This window comes from Rana temporaria, chromosome 5, assembly GCF_905171775.1.
Source record: "Rana temporaria chromosome 5, aRanTem1.1, whole genome shotgun sequence".
Taxonomy (NCBI): domain Eukaryota; kingdom Metazoa; phylum Chordata; class Amphibia; order Anura; family Ranidae; genus Rana; species Rana temporaria.
Genome location: NC_053493.1, coordinates 274787682 through 274800190, shown reverse-complemented (window position 1 = coordinate 274800190; position 12509 = coordinate 274787682).

Here is a 12509-nt window from a genome sequence, read left to right as displayed (position 1 = left end):
GTACACAAGTGCATATATGGTGGGAATGCAAAATAGTCAAATCATTTTGGTCAGAAGTGTTTCAAATCTTTAACATGATTGTAAAGAAACATCCCACACTCCGATTGAGTGCTTTCGTCATATACCGCTTCCTCTCAGATTGGATGTAGATATCAGATATTCCAACCGCTCAAAAGCACAAAACAAGACAGTACTTGTTTGTCTGCTGAACATGGACTGTTTATTAGAACCAGAATACAAGTTCTATATACAGTAGTAGAGGAAGGAGTTTACCCCTCCTGCTCATATTGCTCTAACAATACCAGAAACATAAATTAACATGAGCTAATTAACTAATCCCTTAACGCAGCCGATGTGACTCCCTAATTACAATACACATTATCATACATATCAACACATAACTCCTTCATACAATTGCAGGGTCAATTGGCACAAACAACAATGGGTGACAGAGAAGACACACTACACTCATTTACATTATAGAAGACAACAGACAGACAGGTAGCTGGAGGTGATGACATTAGCACCTCCTTACAGTATATGTCCCAACAGTATGAATCAGTCACTCTTTCTAATATGGCATATACAGGGTTCCCAGAGTCTGTGTGTTTTGGGGGGGACATGGATCTGAAACCAAAGTAACACCACCTCAAGGGTCCCCAGGCATACAGTTCACAAAGAGCACCGTTCCCCCAAATGCCAGGGCCCATGAATGATCGCAAGGCAAGAGGCTAGCATTCCGTCCCCTCCAAAAGCCTCTGTCCCAGATGAGTCTGTCACAACGATGTTCAACACCATTCTACTGCCTGATCCAGCTACGGCACTCCAGTAAACCCCACACCCTATCACATCGTCAATTTAACTAATGCTCTTCGTAACCCCAGCAGCAAAGCAGAATTTTGCGACAGCGTGGAAATCTGACTCACTATGTATTTTATCGGTCAAAAACAGGATTACTCAATCCATGGTTCATGCAAAAACAGAAACATCTTTCTTGACAATATATCCAAATATGAAGCCTTGTGGAGATCGTTGTTTGAGCCCAAAGGGGAAGTTCCATTCGCCTTTGGGCTGCTTTAGCTGATTCCATGTTAGTAAAAGACAATTCACGCTTTTTTGTCTGTTACAGCGTGATGAATGTGCGTACTCCATTATGAATTGTAGTTTTACCAAAACTCCCGTCTCATAACTTGCTTCTGAGCATACGTGGGTTTTTAACGTCGTTTTAGCCCACACACGATCATTTTTTACAATCTGAAAAACGACATTGTTTAAACGACGTTAAAAAATGTAGCATGTTGGGGAAAAAAATTGTCATTTTTCAGAACACGAAAAATGATATGAAATGATATGAAGCCCACACACGATCATTTTAAATTACATTTTTTTAAAACAACATTTTTTTCATGCCGAAAAATGATCGTGTGTACACTAAGGAATACTCTTTACATTTGGTTCTATATAGTGCATTAGGAATATAACTTAATCTCCAGATAATGCCAAGCCAATTAGCAGAAACTTGGCCCTGGAATAGTTGATTGATTTCTCCTAACTATTTTAGGTTATTTTGACCCACTATATCGAGCAAACGCTATTTTCTTCCATTTTCGCTATAACTAAATATTACCTTTTATATTCTCCTATCTTGATTATATATATGACTGTTATTGATGATAGCTAGAATAACATCACTAAATTGTAATGATAACTGAAATGTTACACTAAGGAATACTCTTTACATTTGGTTCTATATAGTTCATGAGAGAAGCAAGTTATAACTGCTTCTTTTGCTTTTTATTCTTTTCATTGTTTTGTACTAATATGAATGGTATTATGCCTTGCATACACACAATCTTAAAAAAAAATGCTTGAGCAAAGCGTGGTGACGTACAACACTTACAACAGCACTATAAAGGGGAAGTTCCATTCGAATAGCGCCACCCTTTGGGCTGATTATGCAAATTTCCCTTCTCATAACTTGCTTCTGAGCATGCAAGTTTTTTCCCTGTCGTTAAGCCTACACACGACCGTTTTTCACGACGAGAAAAACAACGACGTGAAAAACGAGGAGAAAAAATAGAGCAGGTTCTAAATTTTTCTTGTCGAGAAAAATACTCTGGAGCCTACACACGATCCTTTTTAATGACCAATTTAAAAAATTGCATTTTTCTCGTCATGAAAAACGGTCGTGTCTATACGGCATAAGAAAAGAAAATCTGATAGTTCTTTGAGTTGCTTAACATGAACTTTTGGCCAGTCTAGTTAGCCAGTTCAGCTGGATAAACAACTCTTGTAGTGTTCACAGTAGTCTCTGTCCACAGACAGGGATTTAATCTAGAGAACAATCAGTCAGGTGCTTATATTGTTGACTCATTTTAATAGTATCAGGTCTTTTTATCTAACAACCCAGAACCTGTAAATATCTTTGGTTCTTTGGTTTCTAGTTTTGCAAACAGCTTGTTTATAGTGTTTAAGGATGGGTGATTCATTAAAAGTTGGGAAACAGCTGACATCATTGAGACCATTTCTTCACCTTTCTCTCATGGGGCTCATAACATAATTGTTTTTAAATATATTATTATTTTTTCTCAAAGGGTCTAACAGCACAGAGCCAGGCACAGTGTTCCTCACTATCCACACAGTGTCAGCAGACTGGTGCTGCCATCCACAGTTTCACTGAACTCTAGTGTCACCAGACAAATTTAGGCCACCAATAGTGTTCCTGATCATCATCATACCAGTTCAATGTCACCAGTCTAATGTAAATCAGCAACAATGTTCCTGAATCCTGATCACTGCCACACCAGGGCCAGTGTCATCAGACCAGTGTAAGTCAGCAACCGTTATCCTGGTCATTGCCACACCAGTTCCAGTGTTGCCAGACCACTGCAGCCATCAACAGTGTTTCTGATCACACCACACCAGTCCCAGTATCACCAGATCAGTGTAAGCCAGCAACAGCTATTCTGATTGCCAATCCATTAGTCCCAGTGTCACCAGATAAGTGTAAACCAGCAACAGTTATCCTGATTGTCACTACACTAGACCAGTGTCACCAGACCAATACAGCCAGCTACAGTGTTCCTGATCACCACCACACCAGACAGCATAATAGGTCCTCATTGCCACCACACCAGTCCAAATGTCACCAGACCAGTTCAATCAGCATAATAATTCCTCATTGTCACCACACCAGTTTCCAGTGTCACCAGGTCAGTGAAAAAAAGCAACAGCATTCATGATCACTTCCACACCAGGACCAGGGTCCCCAGACTGGTGAAGCCATCCACAGTGTTCCTGATTTTTGCCCCACCAGTCCCAGTGTGACCACACCAGTGCAGCCATCAACAGTGTTCACTAGCCACACCCCGGTGTCATTAAACCAGTCTAAGCCAGCAAAAGCTTTCCTAATTGCTATCCATACCAGTCCCGTTGTCACATGACCAGTGTGAGCTAGCAATAGTGTTCCTGATTGCACCCACACCAGTACAATGTAACCAGACCTGTGTAAGCCAGCAACAATGTTCCTAATCATGGCCACACAGGGCCAGTGTCATCGGACCATTGTAAGTCAGCAATCATTATCCTGATCACCTTGGCACCAGTCCGAGTGTCACCAGATCAATGCAGCCAGGAACAATGTTGCTGATTGTTAGCCAACACACGACTTCCATTGTTGCCAGGCCAGTGCTAACCAGCAATAGTGTTCCTGATTGCCACCACACCAATCCCAGTGTCACCAGACCAGTGAAAGCCAGTAACAGTGTTCCTAAGTGCACATACACCAGTGCATATGTAACCAGGCTTATGTAAACCAGCAACAGTGGTTACATAAGGGTCTGTGTCATCAGGCCAGTTCCTGAGTCTTCTATTCTTAAAGCAGAATAGAAAGTTCCTATTTGGGTGTCTGGGTAATGTGGAACCATATTTATGGCTACCTGTGTTATATTTTCGGGGTAACACTTTTGGCTGAAAAAAGGTCAAAAAGGTCAAATAAACGTTGTTTTCATTTGCACTTCAGGATGTGAGTAAAAGTATTTTTTTTTATTCTACTTAATGTGCATTTTAGGTACATCTCACCGCAAAGAGGCAAGGTATTTTTTTTAAAGATATACAGCATTTAATTAAATTTAATAGTTGTTCTTTCATTTTACTTTTACAGTTACTCCTCATAGAAAGAATAAACCATTGCAGTGAAAATGAAAAATAACTGGTATGTTGCTCCTCATACCTTGTTGATTGAAAAGCCAGCAGTCTTGAACAGTGAAGATTGCAATATATTACTATAACCCACAGGGCTGCTGTTAGAAATCACGGGGCCCCGTCCAGCCTACCTGGCAGGGCCCCCCTCAAATATATCAAACCAAGATTTTCAATTAAAATATACTAAAATTATTCTTAGCGGACACAAAGAACAAAGATAACAGAGAAGCTGTGTGAATTAGCCCTTTTTTAAATAGTTTTTTTTTCTTTTAACAAAAACATTTAAATGTTTTGAAAAAAAATATTTGACAATTTTTATAAAAAAAAAATTTTTTTTCCAAGAATTTTATTACATTTTACAAGGGTTTAAAACAATACAGGGTAACAATTTGTTATTTTTTTAATGAGACAGGGAAGCTGGCAGCTGTGTCCGTGTCTCTCCCTGCAGCAGCTGAAAGTTGTGGGAGGGAGAGAAACCGGGTTCACATTGGGCATCCTGTATTTGCCCCTCCATCCGACCGCACTGATTTACTCTGCTGTATGGGCCCCCCTGTGAGCCTGGGCCCCCTACAGGAGGACTGGTGGTCCCCCCCTATCAGCGGCCCTGATAACCCAAACTAAGCAAATATCCATGAATATCAGCTGATCTGATTTGAAAAAGACAATTCGAAAAGAACACTTTAAAAAAAATATCTGGCACACTATACTGGTAACCCCATATGAGCCTTTAAACACTAGGTTAATACTTAGTGAGCAGGTAACACTAGGTTAACACTTTATGAGCAGTTTTCCAAAGAGCAGTTCTCTTTTCAAATCACAAGACCAGAAATGATTGCCCAATACTCTTTTGCTCCCAGGTGCTAAGAAGATGTAAGTCTTTGAGAGGGAATTGTTTGTGAGCTCTTATATGTTGCAAAAAAATGTTGATAAATAACGATGGACCCGAACACCCCCCAGTTCGGTATGCACCAGAACTTGCCGAACAGGCAAAAAATTTGTTTGAACACAGGAACACCATTAAAGTTTATGGGAAACAAACATAAAAAATCAAAAGTGCTAATTTTAAAGGCTTATATTCCTTTAAATTTTGTACCTGGGGTGTCTTTAGTATGCCTGTAAAGTGGTGCATTTTTCCCATGTTTCAAAAAGCCCCTGCAATAAAATGAAATTTATAAAGGAAAAAAGTCATTTAAAACTGGTTGCAGCTGTAATGAATTGTCAGGTCCTGACAAAATTGCTAATTTTAAAGGCTTATATGCAAGTTATTGTCAAAAAAAGTGTTTGGGGACCTGGGTCCTGCCCCAGAGGACATGCATCAATGCAAAAAAAAGTTATAAAAACGCCCGTTTTTTGGGGAGCAGTGATTTTAACAATGATTAACGTGAAACTATAAAAGTGAAATATTCCTTTAAATTTCGTACCTGGAGGGTGTCTATAGTATGCCTGTAAAGTGGCGCATGTTTCCCGTGTTTAGAACAGTTCCTGCACAACCCTTCAGGTCTGGTATGGATATTAACGGAAACCCTGCACCAATTTTTCTTTAAAAAAAATGGCGTAGGGGTCCCCCTCAAAATCTATACCAGACCTTATCCGAGCACGCAACCTAGCAGTCTGCAGGAAAAAAGGGGGGACAAGAGAGCGCCCCCCCTCCTGAACCATACCAGGCCACATGCCCTCAACATGGGGAGGATGTCCCCATGTTGATAGGGACAAGGGCCTCATCCCCACAACCCTTGCCCAGTGGTTGTGGGGGTCTGAGGGCAGGGGGCTTACCGTAATCTGGAAGCCCCCTTTAACAAAGGGGACCCCCAGATCCCGCCCCCCATGTGAATTGGTAATGGGGTACATTGTACCCCTACCATTTCACAAAAAAAGTGTCAAAAATGTTAAAAACCACAGTACCCAGCTTGGGACAAGTCCTTTATTAAAAAGGAAAAAAAATTACAGCAATGTAAATCCACTCTACGGAGGATACGGAGAAAAAAAAAACAAGGCCGACACGATCTTGCTTCCATGGCAGGATCGAGTAACCTTTTTTTTTTTCGCTGTATCCTCGCTTGAGAATGGTTTACATAGTTGGAATTTTTTTTTCTACTGTCTACTGTGGTTTTTAATATTTTTGACACGTTTTTTGTGAAATGGTAGGGGTACAAGGTACCCCGTTACCAATTCACATGGGGGGGCTAGGATCTGGGGGTCCCCTTTGTTAAAGGTGGCTTCCAGATTCCGATAAGCCCCCCGCCTGTGGACCCCCACAACCACTGGGCAAGGGTCGTGGGGATGAGGCCCTTGTCCCCATCAACATGGGGACATCCTCTCCATGTTAAGGGCATGTGGCCTGGTACGGTTCAGCAGAGGGCGGGCCGCTCTCTCGTCCCCTTCTCTTTTCCTGCAGTCTGCAGGTCTGAAGGGTCTGGTATGGATTTTGAGGGGGACCCCTACGGCTTTTTTTTAAATCTGGTGCAGGGTTCCCCTTAATATCCATACCAAACCTGAAGGGCCTGGTATGGAATTTTAGGGGACCCCCACGCATTTTTTTTTTTGGTTCAGGGTTCCCCTTAATATTTATACCAGACCCAAAGGGCCTGGTACTGGACTGAGGGGAAACCCATGTTTTTTTTTTTCAATGACTTTTATCTGTATTGTCAGGGCCCGAAAATTTATTATAGCCGCGAGTAGTTTGAAATTACTTTTTTTCCTTTAGAAATGTCATTTTGTGCAGGCACTGTTCTAAACATAGGGGAAAATGTGCTACTTTACAGGCATACTATAGACACCCCCCAGGTACAAAATTTAAAGGAATATTTCACTTTTATTGTTTCACTTTAATCATTGTTAAAATCACTGCTCCCAAAAAAAAAGGTGTTTTTATAACTTTTTTTTGCATTGATACATGTCCCCTGGGGCAAGACCCAGGTCCCCAAACACTTTTTATGACAATACCAAGCATATAAGCCTTTAAAATTAGCACTTTTGACTCTTCATGTTAGTGTCCCATAGACTTTAACAAGATTTTCCCCGAACTTTCCATATTGTTCGGTGTTCACCAGAACACGCGAACAACCAAAGTTTCGGCCCGAACTTATGCTCGGATCGAACCGTTCGCCCATCCCTATTGATAAACAGAAATAAAACAGTTTTGAATAAAAAATGTATTTAATATTTCCACCACCACATTTTGGAAACATCAAAATATTTTTGTCAGGAATCATGAAATGCAGTAAAATTCACACTTTAATAAAATGGCAAAAATTGTACAAATGGTAAACGTAGTCAAAACATAGCCAGAGTTCGGTAGCCAAATTGGGTAGTCAGAGGCAGCAGGCAGGATCAAAGGTACGTCAGCCAGGCAAGTCTTCAACAGGAACACAGCAGAGAATCTCTTATGTTGACCAAGGCAAAGGCATTGAAGAAATGAACCCTGCAGTTTAAACAACCAGAAAAGCTGGCTGTGGGCTTGACTGATGAGCAGGAGATGATCAACAGGTGAGCCACTACGGAACGATGAGTACTGGCAATTAACGGACAGCTGAGCAACCTGAGCACAGAGAAGGAAGGGCTAAGAACCCAGCCCTGACAGTTTTTTAATTTGTTAAAATTAAAAAGCACTTTGGGACCATGTGCAACAGCTGGTTATCTTAAACATAAAATTCTTTCTTTTATTGTATGAAAATACTAAAGAGCTTCCAGCAGCAAAACAAACAGCAACACAAAAAAGTCCATGTATCTTCAGCACAAGTCATACTATTAAATAAGCAAAAGTCCAAGAACACCTAAACATACATCATAAGGGGACGGTTAAGGTCTTTGCACAAGAGAATGCTTTTAATATATTCTCCAGATGGTATAAGACTTTATTCATGGAAGCCGATCCCACACCCACCTAACAACTGTCCCAGAGCCACCCCCATCAAATCATTCTCTGCAGCTATTGTACCACCACCCCCTCCCTTTAGAATGTAAGCTCTATGAGCAGGGCCTCCTGTACCTTTTGAATTGAACTGTACTGTAATTGTGTTGTCCCCCCTATACATTGTAAATTGTAAAAAGGGTGGAGAGTTGGGAATTTAAATGAGATGGGTTTTTAGCAGTATGCGATTAAGTATATATATGGAATATAAAAAATGTTTCCATAATGACCAGGCTGAAAATTACCAACCAATAAAGCACTAAACCAAATTAATCTGTCTAACTGTATGTAATTAAAAACAGAGGTTTAGTTGCATGTATTTGCAAATACCTGGTAAGCTGCAGGCCAAACGTCAAGGCACTCTGTATTACTGCAATCCTAGCTATTAGGCCGATATGGTAGGCATGTATTGGTTCCACTCCAGTTTTTGGTCTTTCCAGTGCTCTTTTTTGCCAGACCAACCATAGGTAGGGGCAGGTTTAGGCTACCACCTGCCCCCTATCTATTGATTAGCACGCCTGTGCTCCTCTTTAGGAGTATCACGGGATAACTTACCAAGGCCGAGATGCTGAGGGCGGCTCACCTTTGCGACCTGGCGACCTGGCGCGATCCACCCCCAGTGCTCTTTTTTGCCAGACCAACCATAGGTAGGGGCAGGTTTAGGCTACCACCTGCCCCCTATCTATTGATTAGCACGCCTGTGCTCCTCTTTAGGAGTATCACGGGATAACTTACCAAGGCCGAGATGCTGAGGGCGGCTCACCTTTGCGACCTGGCGCGATCCACCCCCTGGGATTGGGACAGTGGGAAGGACGCGCCGGGAGGCACCGGTACCAGCAGTAAGGTGGAGGTCCGATGTGTAGAGCAGGAACTGAGTGGAAATAGCCCGCTGGGGACAGTTGTGGATCAAACAGAAACAGTCCAGGTACAAGGCACTTTAAACAGGAGCAGGGCTGAAGACTGATCCGAGAGACAAGCCGTGGTCAGGGGTTGGAGAGAGCAGGAAGTCCAAGGTTCAAAGCCAGAGGTCAAAGGGTTGGGGAGAGCAGGAAGTCCAAAGTTCAAGCCAGAGGTCAATGGGTTAAAGAGAGCAGCAATCCGGGACGTCAGCCAAGGGTCAGGTAATTCAGGTATCAGACAGGTATTTCAGCAAACAGGGTATCTCAGAAGCTGTTACAAACCAGCAACCTGAGAGGAGGAAGGGGCTGGTTTAAATAAGCCGCTCAGGCCTCTGATTGGCCGAGAGCGGAGCGAGCCCGTGCGCGCCCGTGCACGTGGCGCGCGGCCACACAGCGCATGCGCGCGCGATACAGGCGAGCGTAATAGCGCTGACCTGCCACGCAGATGTGGAATTTGGGGCTGAACAGGACTGGTGCCCTGACAAGGAGGCTTTAAAAATCATAGCTAGGACTGCAGTAATACAGAGTGCCTTGACGTTTGGCCTGCAGCTTACCAGGTATTTGCAAATACATGCAACTAAACCTCTGTTTTTAATTACATACAGTTAGACAGATTAATTTGGTGTAGTGCTTTTTTGGTTGGTAATTTTGAGCCTGGTCATTATGGAAACATTTTTTATATTCCATATATATACTTAAACACATACTACTAAAAACGCATCTCATTTAAAGTCCTCCACCCTTTTTACACATTTACAGGGATGGAGGCCTGTGGTAGTGTATATCACATGCCTCATACAAAGTCCCAACCCCATTCCACCTTTTTTAACATACATTGTAAAGTGCTGCATAAACTGTTGGCGCTATATAAATCGTGTATAATAATAATAATAAAAATATATAAAAAGGGAGAATACCAGCATAGCAGTCAAAAAACTGCGGCTGATCATTTAAAAACAGGGGGCAGGCAGAGGACAAAAAAAAGATAACCCCCCCCCTGCCAAAAAAAACATGCATCAACCAAAAAATTTAATAAAAAGGGTATACAGCACTAACACACTACATTATACTGACTCACTATACTCACACACTATAAGTCACAATTAGGGATGAGGGTGCCTTTGGTCAATCCTGGCTCAGGGAGACTTAGTCCACGCCCCACACTCTATAAGGCTGCTTGCACAGAGCTCATATAGTGTGTTAAAGTCGACTGTGATAGATTGAGCTAGATTAACCACTTCAGCCCCGGACCATATTGCTGCTCAATGACCGGGCCCCTTTTTGCGATTCAGCACTGCGTCGCTTTAACTGACAATTGCGCGGACGTGCGACGTGGCTCCCAAACAAAATTGGCGTCCTTTTTTTCCCACAAATAGAGCTTTCTTTTGGTGGTATTTGATCACCTCTGCGGTTTAAATTTTTGGCGCTATAAACAAAAATAGAGCGACAATTTTGAAAAAAAAATTATATTTTTTACTTTTTGCTGTAATAAATATCCCCAAAAATATATAAAAAAAACGATTTTTTCCCTCAGTTTAGGCCGATATGTATTCTTCGACACATTTTATTCGTAAAAAAATCGCAATAAGTGTTTATTGATTGGTTTGCGCAAAAGTTATAGCGTCTACAAAATAGGGGGTAGTTTTATGGCATTCTTATTAATATTTTTTTTTACAAGGAATGGCAGCGATCATCGATTGTTATCGGTACTGCGACATTATGGCGGACACATCAGACACTTTTGACACATTTTTGGGACCATTGGCATTCTTATAGCGATCAGTACTATAAAAATGCATTGATTACTATAAAAATGCCACTGGCAGGGAAGGGGTTAACACTAGGGGGCGAGGAAGGGGTTAAGTATGTTCCCTGGGTGTGTTCTAACTGAAGGGGGGGGTGGACTGACTGAGGGAAATGACAAATCGCTGTTCATACATTGTATGAACAGACGATAGGTCATTTCCCCCCTGACAGGACCGGGAGCTGTGTGTTTACACATACAGCTCCCGGTCCTCGGTCTGTGCCCAGCGGCGATCGCGCCCACGGGCACACTTGCGGGAGTCAGGGGCGAGTCCCTGTAGCACTATATGTAGCACTACCCCCGGAGGAGCTGCTGGTTTGTTTTGGGTGGCATGTTACCTCTGTGACTGCGCCGTCTAGGGTAGTTGATGAGAGCCGTAGTAATGTCTTTTTCTTGTGCTTTTATTTACCCAACAAGGTAAAACAGTTGAACTTGGTGATGAATAGAAGGATAGCAGAGATGGAGAACACAGATTCAGGTGTAGGTAAAAAGGAAACAGTCCTGCTCCCAACGACAAACTTTCACTTCGCCACTCCAGCCGGAATGGGTATAACGCACCTGGACAAGCCTCTCTCAAAAGCCTGGCAGCCAGAATGACACTCGAACTTTGAGTTAATTCTCTGCCACAGACCCTCCTAATGGTTGAAGAACATAGTGGTCTGAAGTCCTCTTGACTGGACTTAACACCTGGATCTCCTTCAGGTAGTTTAGATTAGGTTACCGACTGATAGGCGACCAACATCCAGCCTCTTAGTGTCCGGTTCCCCTGGTTCCCGATGGATGGTCAGGCACCTATTGAAACACCAGCCTCTCTTGGCACTCCTCAGGCAGACTTTCCACCAAACAGCTTCCTCCAACAGGACAGACAGCCCAGGATCTCTTTACGTGAGGACCCAGTCGATTACTGAGTCTCAAGCAGCAGATCAATTGCTCAGAGCCAGCGTGGTCCCGAAGCCAGGATCTATGTGTAGTACGTGCACCCCGGCCCGGAAGGCCATTTGCCAGGGCGCCGTGAAATGGTTACCCTGAAGGTGGGCACCACACGAGGAGAAAACCCAGGAAGATGGCGTCCGCCCCATAAATACCCCTCTCCAGCATGCACAGTGAGGAAGCCTCCTCCTGAAAAGTAACCGGGCGCTACATATATATATATATATATATATATATATATATATATATATATATATGTATATTCTGCATTCAGTATAGCCTACATATACAGTGTAAACTCTATATTCAGTCAGTACAGGCGGTGTATTTGATATAGTCAGACAGTACAGGCAGTATATTTTATATATATACACATAGCCAGATTCACGTAGACTTAGGCTGGCGTATCAGTAGATACGCCGTCGTAAGTCCGAATGCGCGCCGTCGTATCTTTAGGCGTATTCTGGAAACCAGATACACCTGAATTTTGCCAAGATACGACCGACGTAAGTCTCCTACGCCGTCGTATCTTGGCTGCCTATTTATGCTGGCCGCTAGGGGCATGTATGTTGGTTTACGCGTCCAATATGTAAATGAGCAAGATACGCCGATTCACGTACGTACATACGCCCGTCGCAGTAAGGTACGCCGTTTACGTAAGACATACGCCGGCGTAAAGATAAAACACCTCTCTAGGTATGCAAGGTATGGACGATGGAACAGCCGTCGTATTTTACGTAGTTTGCGTAAGCCGTACGTGAAT